The 7,918-nt window shown below is 36.2% G+C and overlaps 1 long non-coding RNA gene across 1 annotated transcript; it reads left to right on the top strand.

The window, feature by feature from the left end:
• Positions 1–1,113, top strand: LOC131003963 (uncharacterized). Its single transcript, XR_009094869.1, has 2 exons — positions 1–139; positions 244–1,113. It is a non-coding gene; the product is annotated as an uncharacterized LOC131003963 (long non-coding RNA).
• The last annotated feature ends 6,805 nt before the right edge of the window (positions 1,114–7,918 follow it).

Here is a 7,918-nt window from a genome sequence, read left to right as displayed (position 1 = left end):
GTGGGTTTATTGTCAACTTCGAAGATGCTAACTTAAGTCAGCATGCACGTCGATCTGCCTTTGGAGAGCTTCACAGAGTCAAATCGTTCGAGAGCTGGAAAAGCTGACGAGGGTCGAGGAATACGCCTCTATCTCGCTGGTGAAAGATACTGACCTTCAAACTCTTATCAAGAACCTGCTATATATATCATGTATGTATGATATGTGTTAGTGTTTAAATTGTTAGTAAAATGAAAATTGCAGATAGATAGGAGAGCTAGGCGTTGTCTTCTGCCTAGTCATGGTTGTGCTTGCAGAGACTGGTGCTAGAACGTCATGCTCGGTGGCTTGCGTTTCAGACGAACGCCACATGTTCGATAATTTGTCTCAGAGAACAGCACCGCCACCCTTCGCCTATCCATCGCCATCTCGCTTCTTTGTTTGCGTGGGTTTGATTAAGATGCTTATTACTTTTATTTTTTAATATACACATAACACAGGTAGTTATTGTTTATTATTCTTACCAGAAAACTTAATTTCCCATATTCTACTTCTTTTTAATAGTTTTATAAAGTAAGTATGAAATGGGATAAGCCATCGTGTATCTGTGGAGCGCAGCCTGGTCCTTGTATTATGTTTGGTTGAGAATTAGTTGCTGTTGGCAATTGAAATTTTATCAGAACAATATTTCAATTTCAAGACAAATAAAATATACTACTAGTTTAAAACACTAGGCAAGAATCTTAGGGGGTTCACATTCATTGAGATGGTAGCCAAAAAATTGAATACAAGAACCTAAGAGACCAAAATTCAATAATATTTAGATTCACTCGTGACTACTGCCACCAATACACAAGGTTGCTTTTTCTCACTGCTTTCAGTCTCAGTCTTTGACAAGAAACTGTAGTTGCGTGCTATTTTGGAGGGTTATGTGGATCCTTTGCTATGCATCTCGTGGCTGCATCGCAAGTCCAAGAACACTGAGGTCGATGACCCATCGTGGACGACGAGATCACGGTCAAGCTGGTGCAGCAGAAGCTTATTTTAGTTTTCATAATCTCTGTTATATCTAGAGATGGTTTTGCAAGGATGATATGCATGTATTAAGAGCATCATTTTCGATGTTTATTCTTACTATTCCCAAATCGTAACTCTTCAATCCATTGCTCTTTGCAAGTCAACTGTAAAAGGAAACTATACAATAATCAGTTTGTTACATCAAATAAATCTCATTGCTGCATATGTATGTAGTCTTGTTTCCTCCAATACTCATCTTCCCACGCCTCCACATCGTTCGCGACCTCCATTTTTGTTTCTGCAAAAGCTCCAAGAAACCAAATTTACGCTAGAAACACCACTTAAATACAATAATATCACAACATTCACACCATTAACAAACAAAATGATGAATGTGTGCAATTCAGTCATAACAGAGCACTCACAGTGTTGCTGCGATCAACAACATTTAGGAAATTGGAGGTGCGTTTGGAAGAAGCAGCAGGCGGCGTCTCATCCACCTCGTCGCCAGCAAGCAGCGCCGCTGCCTGACAACATATTGTAGCAGCGGAAATCTTGTCATCCTCTATGCCACTGAAAGCAATCTCACACATTCGCTCTAACTCGGTTAAGCTTATATCGATCCACAAGCTCAAACTCAGTTTTCTTACCAACAGAATACATAAAAAGGAAAACGTATACAGTTGAATCACTAAAATACAATCACATCTATGCATCTTACTATTATTGGCTACCAACTGAACTGAAACTTGCAATATGTAAGTCAGTTACTAATTCAAATAAGGTTATCGAGTTGAACAGATGACAGTAGTCACATCAGCATGTCAAATGAACTGGTCGTTTAATAGATCAAAATTTCAAAACCAATAACTCTCATCTTGCCCAGCTCAGCAGAAACATGAAAAAATGAATAGCATAATGAGGCAAGTGTAGATCCCAAATCTAGTTCCTCGAAATCCATTTTTCCTAGTCTAACAAGCAATGAAGTATTTGGCAGCAACTTTACTAGCTAAATGGAAAAGGATTCGAATTTCAGACCTTATCAGCTGCTAGGCATCCGAGTGGCACATCCATCACGAATTATGAAAGAGAAATAGACTTTTCAAAACTAAATTAATGCATTCATCCAAACAATATCATTAATTTTCTTTAAGGATCTCAGCTAGAGATCTTCCACACACACAATTAAACAATCGGAACCCTCCATGCCTGCCACCAGCAATAAGCTGATATGGATGCTTTCATTGGACATCAATATCAGAGGAGGCAAAGGCAGTTACAATTTAGTTTATGCCATAAGAAAAATGTCATTGCATAAATTTATCAATACTCGACTTTGGATACAGGTCTAGTAATATTCATGTTAAGACACTACAGGTATATATAAAGCACAAATAAATGCTCATTCTAAATAATAACACAATGCGGCGCTCTACCAGCAACGGATTGCTTGTGTTGCTACACCTAAACTCATTCTTAACACATGTAATTGACAAAATTCATGATCTACACAGTCCAACTTCCGTATAAAAAACAATGGTTCAGCAGTTAATTGAAACACCAAAACACAAAGAAAATATAAACCGAACTATGCGATCACATTCCCTAAAAAAAAAGAACTATGAGATCACAGGAGCACAATCCCAATCCCAATCCCAATTCCAAATACAATATTCGATCAAATGTCCAGATCTGATATTACATGACTACGAAGATCTAAGTCGCTTTCAAGTACTCCATAAAATTCCAATAAAGAAAATAAGTTCAACAAATCTGTGATTAACTGAACTCACAGTGTTTCTGCGATCAACAACATTTAGCAAAAGAAAGAAACGAAATAATTTATAGCTCTGTAAATACTCCTTGGAGTAAGTAGCAGCAAGATGCTTATCTACTCCCTTACAAAACTAGTAACCAATACTTCTTGTGAAAAACATACTCACCAACTGCCTGCACCAGATCTGTTATTTTCATCCAATTGTTCCTTCTCAAATTCTTCTAGTATCGCACGTTGTCTTTCAGTTACAGTTCTGAAAAATGACAGAATGAAAAAATCTGAGCATAACATGAAATATTGTTCTCTTTGCAGCAAAATTCTTCAAATCTAAAAGTAAATGCACAGATTGACTTGAAAAAAACAATAAGAAGCAACTGCAAAAATACAAATAAAGACACCTAAAGCCAAAAGTATAGCACTCCAGAACTAGAAACATTTAAATACACTATTTCAAAGAGTATATATCTATAATCCAATTGTTTTATTTACATGCTCGAAGAAGTTTATCAAATTTCCAGAAATAGGTATATTGATGGACTTTTGATGGGATTACACACGTAATGGCAATAGATTGCAACAGAAAAGCCCATTAGAAAAATTCAATGATGCCCAATATGGAATTAAAGGAATATAAATCTGATTATGGTAATATTTCTTGTGCATTCCAAGAAGTGAGAAAGATGGTTCTTTAAAGAGATGTGGGAATATAGCAATTTTTGGTTCCAACAGAGACTCTTATTGATAAACAGATGCCATCATGAGTCTTATTGATGAAAATCATTAGATACGATCAGAAGTTATCTAACATGGAAGTACAAGCTTCAACAAAATACAATATTTAAAGAAAATTAATTCATCTTCTGATTTAATATTTTCTACAAGTATTTTCACACAACTATTTCATTTTCTTTCATATTCCATGTTATGCATTTTCCCTGGATCATTTTTAGCGAATGTGGTACTAAATCTGCAGTATCTGTTCTATGTTTCTTTTTTTAGGGCAATGACTTACCAAAAATAGAATGAAAATCAGGTAATGGTCCATTCAATCTTAAATGGTCTTGTTGTGGGAGTTCCTTGATGTGTGTAACATGCTAAACCAAATCAGTTCACTCATCATCTATGAAGTTCAGCTTATATCGATCCACAAGCTCAAACTCAGTTTTCTTACCAACAGAATACATAGAAGGAAAACATATATAGTTGAATCACTAAAATACAATCACATCTATGCATCTTACTATTATTGGCTACCAACTGAACTGAAACTTGCAATATGTAAGTCAGTTGCTAATTCAAATAAGGTTATCGAGTTGAACAGATGACAGTAGTCACAACAGCATGACAAATGAACTGGTCATTTAATACATCAAAATTTCAAAACCAATAACTCTCATCTTGCCCAGCTCACCTGAAACATGAAAAAATGAATAGCATAATGAGGCAAGTGTAGATCCCAAATCTGGTTCCTAGAAATCCATTTTTCCTAGTCTAACAAACCATGAAGTATTTGACAGCAACATTACTAGCTAAACGGAAAAGGATTCGAATTTCAGACCTTCTCAGCTGCTTGGCATCCGAGTGGCACATCCATCACGAGTTATGAAAGAGAAATAGACTTTTCAAAACTAAATTAATGCATTCATCTACGGAGAAGGAGATCGTTGTTGTCCTCTGTTTCGCTGGCAAAAGCCACTGCCTCATGTATGACTTCCAAGTCCTTGCCTTTGTATACCTTCAGCTCTTTGAGCAACTTCTTCTGGCTGTATTCGATTTCAGCCAAGGCTGCTTCTTTTTCGTACCATTGTTGCTGCTGCAGTGCCTGAATAGGAAAATAGGAAGCGATCAAAGGCCTCGTACTTCAAAAGAAGAAATGGTCCAAATGGATCCAAGGTTAGAGAAATAAAGCCATATTTCAAGTGTGTGAGTTCCAGAAAACGGATAAGCAAACATTGATATCTGGATAGGCCCATTTTATTGCATTGTAAAACTTCATGTAGTTCCCTAACACGTTGCAACAACGTAATAAGAGTCTGCACATAATGATGCAGAAAGATGAGTTATAGTTCAAGTTCAAGCAAGCACACTGAGATAATGGGCATCCATTGAAGGGAAAGCATACGAGTTCGGTACTTCACTTGGAGCAGACAGCCCACTCCAGTGATTACTAAAACTAGACCCATCAGATACATTCCCACTTGATGTGGAAGAAGATGGATGGATTGGCCCAAAATATGCAATATATGGACAAGGATGAGATGTAGAGGAGACGGGTGTATGTTCCGCAAAGATAGCATGATGTCCGAGAAGGTCATGATCTACAAAACAAATCACCATCCTATTATTACAAACTTCAAAGTAAGCCTTTAACAGAATAACAGTTACTTGAGGAATGAAATCTTACACGCACTTGATGGGAATTCTCCTTCACTGCAAATAAAAACAAATAACCAAAGCCTTGTTAGCTAAGTAGCTACACAGAAAAAGATTACAGATGAACTGACAACCAACAAATGTAACATTAATGAAAAAGAGATGCAAAAGGTCAAAAATCTACAGAAAAATTGAGATTGAATAGTCTCTAGCATCCGCCATAATACTGACACAATTTATTTGGATTGACAAGAATGAAGAAATGTTTAGTACATCTGCAATGACATATTAAGATTATACATATCAGCATGTTCTAATTGTAGATAAATATTCCAACTACATGAGAAAGGGAGAACCATACTATATGCAATAGTAGGTGTGTTCAATATATGAAGATTTCCAGAACCTTTTTAAAATGCAGAACATATAGAGTTGGCAGAAAATCGGCTGAAGGAAATTCTGCGAACTCAAGCCTAACTGAAATAGATATAATTCACTAAAGGTTTCATAAAATCTAGTACAGGCACAAATGTCATTCAAAAGATATGGTTATTCCAGTCACTAGTGATTTTAACATAGCAAAAGTTCATCATTCTCATAGCCAACAACCAACATGCTCTTTCAGGAACTATAAAATCATATTCCCGACTCCATAAAATCCAGTTATAGTACACTCGTGTGCTACCAGTTCCCAGCTAGAACAAATAGCATAGATAACAAACATTCAAAAGAAAATGGAATCTAAAAGTGGTTAAAAAGAGGTACCACCTGTACTTGAACACCAAAAATAGGCATACTTCAAAAGTCGAGACTCGTCAACAATTAACTCATAAGGTTAGAAGAGGCTTACTCAAAAGATGATGGAAGCCTAGTCAAACCACTGAAAGGACACCAGTGAACTCCAAACGACTGCTGAATCAAAGAAAACAAGATTACTTAAATATAAATTCTAAATCTAAATTTAAGACTAATCACTGTGGAGAACAAGTAAAAGTGGACAAAGGATAGAACTCAAATACACCACCACCATATTTTACAAGTTGCATAAGTTAGCACATTCAAATAATCCAAAAACATGCAAGAAGTTGATGGCATGCAACAATGTAATCATAGAGCTGATTACATGCAAAAACGTATTCATAGAGATGATGAACCAATAAACCAATAAACCAATCTTCAATTGAGGATATTTATTGCTCTTTGATTAACCAGTAAACCAACCGACAAACTGAAAGATCTTGGTTCAGCTTGGTTTTGGCCAAACCGACCATTAAGTACTTCAGCCGTCTCATATATGTGACGCGAGTATCTTCCCAAGTCCCAACTTCACTTAATGCAAGTTAATGACTGCAACACCTTTTATGAGATATCTCACATGTTCCTAAACTTTTCATGTGATGAAGGATATGGGAAAATGGAAAACGAATAAACAGTTACAAAACCTCTAAAACCATCAAGCAGAGAATCTCAACGACGAACATCTATGGTTAGCAAAACCAAGCCAGACAGTACCAAACCAATGGATGAATTTTATACTTCCACCAAAAATACACCTAATTCATGAAAATATTAAACCCTTCACAAAACCAACTATTGGTAAATCATCATAGAATAGCCAGCATCCTAATTCATTCAAAGAAACAAAACCCCATCTCGAAAATTTCAAGATCAAGAGCTATCTAGAATACCCTTAAACTAATTCTTCAAATATAATTAGCCATTCAAGAATAACAAACTCGATTACTAGTATTCGCAAAATCCTAGAATTGCCAGTTTCTAAATTGATACAAGAAACGAAAAACCAACTGAAAACTTCCAAGAATCCACATTAAGGTCCACCTAGTAAACCCCCAAATCACTATACCAAAACCTAAAATAATGAAAATGTTACAGAAATAGAACCTGCAAAGAAGACAGCTGCGCTTCAAGGGATTCAAGAGTGTCTTTAATGTTGCAAAGAAGACATGCAAAAAGTTGAATAAGAGAATTCCCATAAAGGTAAGATAGAAATTTCCTGTTCGTTGACTAGAAAAGCACACATTAAACCTATACACGAGTTTCAGAAAATCATCAACCAATATTCAATTCAAACTACCATCAAAATAAGCAAACCGCCAGACCAACGATTCAGTACATCAGAGTGTAAATTGCGAAGAGAGGCATCAAAACGAAAGCCGAGATCAGCACCTTCGAAATACTAACGAGCTAACGGCTGGAACGCTACACAATCAAAAACCCTTGAGCAAAATTGGATCTTTAGAGAGAGAAAAGAGGGATTGAGGAAATCGGAGTAGGTGAGGTCGGCAGAGGGCAGAGAGAAGGAGAGGCGAAAGAGGCACCTCCACCACGGCGATGCACTCAAGAAGACGAAGAAGGACCAATTATTGGAAACAAATTCATTATAAAATAACAAATTCAAACATAAAACACCATTTCGAACAAAATACAAAAATACAATAATTCAGAAACTATTTTTCCGACTCACCATCATTTTCCTACACTCTCAAAAATGCAACCCCCTTCTCCATACACAACCCAATTAATTCTCATCCAAACATCTCATCAATAGTTCAGCTCTATCGTTTCTAATTCCAAAGTTAACAAATTCCCAACTCAATTTCCACCGGAATTGAAAATACAGTCCCATCAAATAAGCTTCTAAACAGAGCATACATAGCTTCACATAACCAAAAAAAACAAATTCTTAATTTTCACAAACAAAATCATCCTATTACAAACAAAGTGCCATCACCATTCTCTCATATTCCTTCT

Source organism: Salvia miltiorrhiza, unplaced genomic scaffold (genome assembly GCF_028751815.1).
Source record: "Salvia miltiorrhiza cultivar Shanhuang (shh) unplaced genomic scaffold, IMPLAD_Smil_shh original_scaffold_302, whole genome shotgun sequence".
Lineage (NCBI taxonomy): Eukaryota > Viridiplantae > Streptophyta > Magnoliopsida > Lamiales > Lamiaceae > Salvia > Salvia miltiorrhiza.
This window is presented reverse-complemented; position numbering and strand designations above follow the sequence as displayed.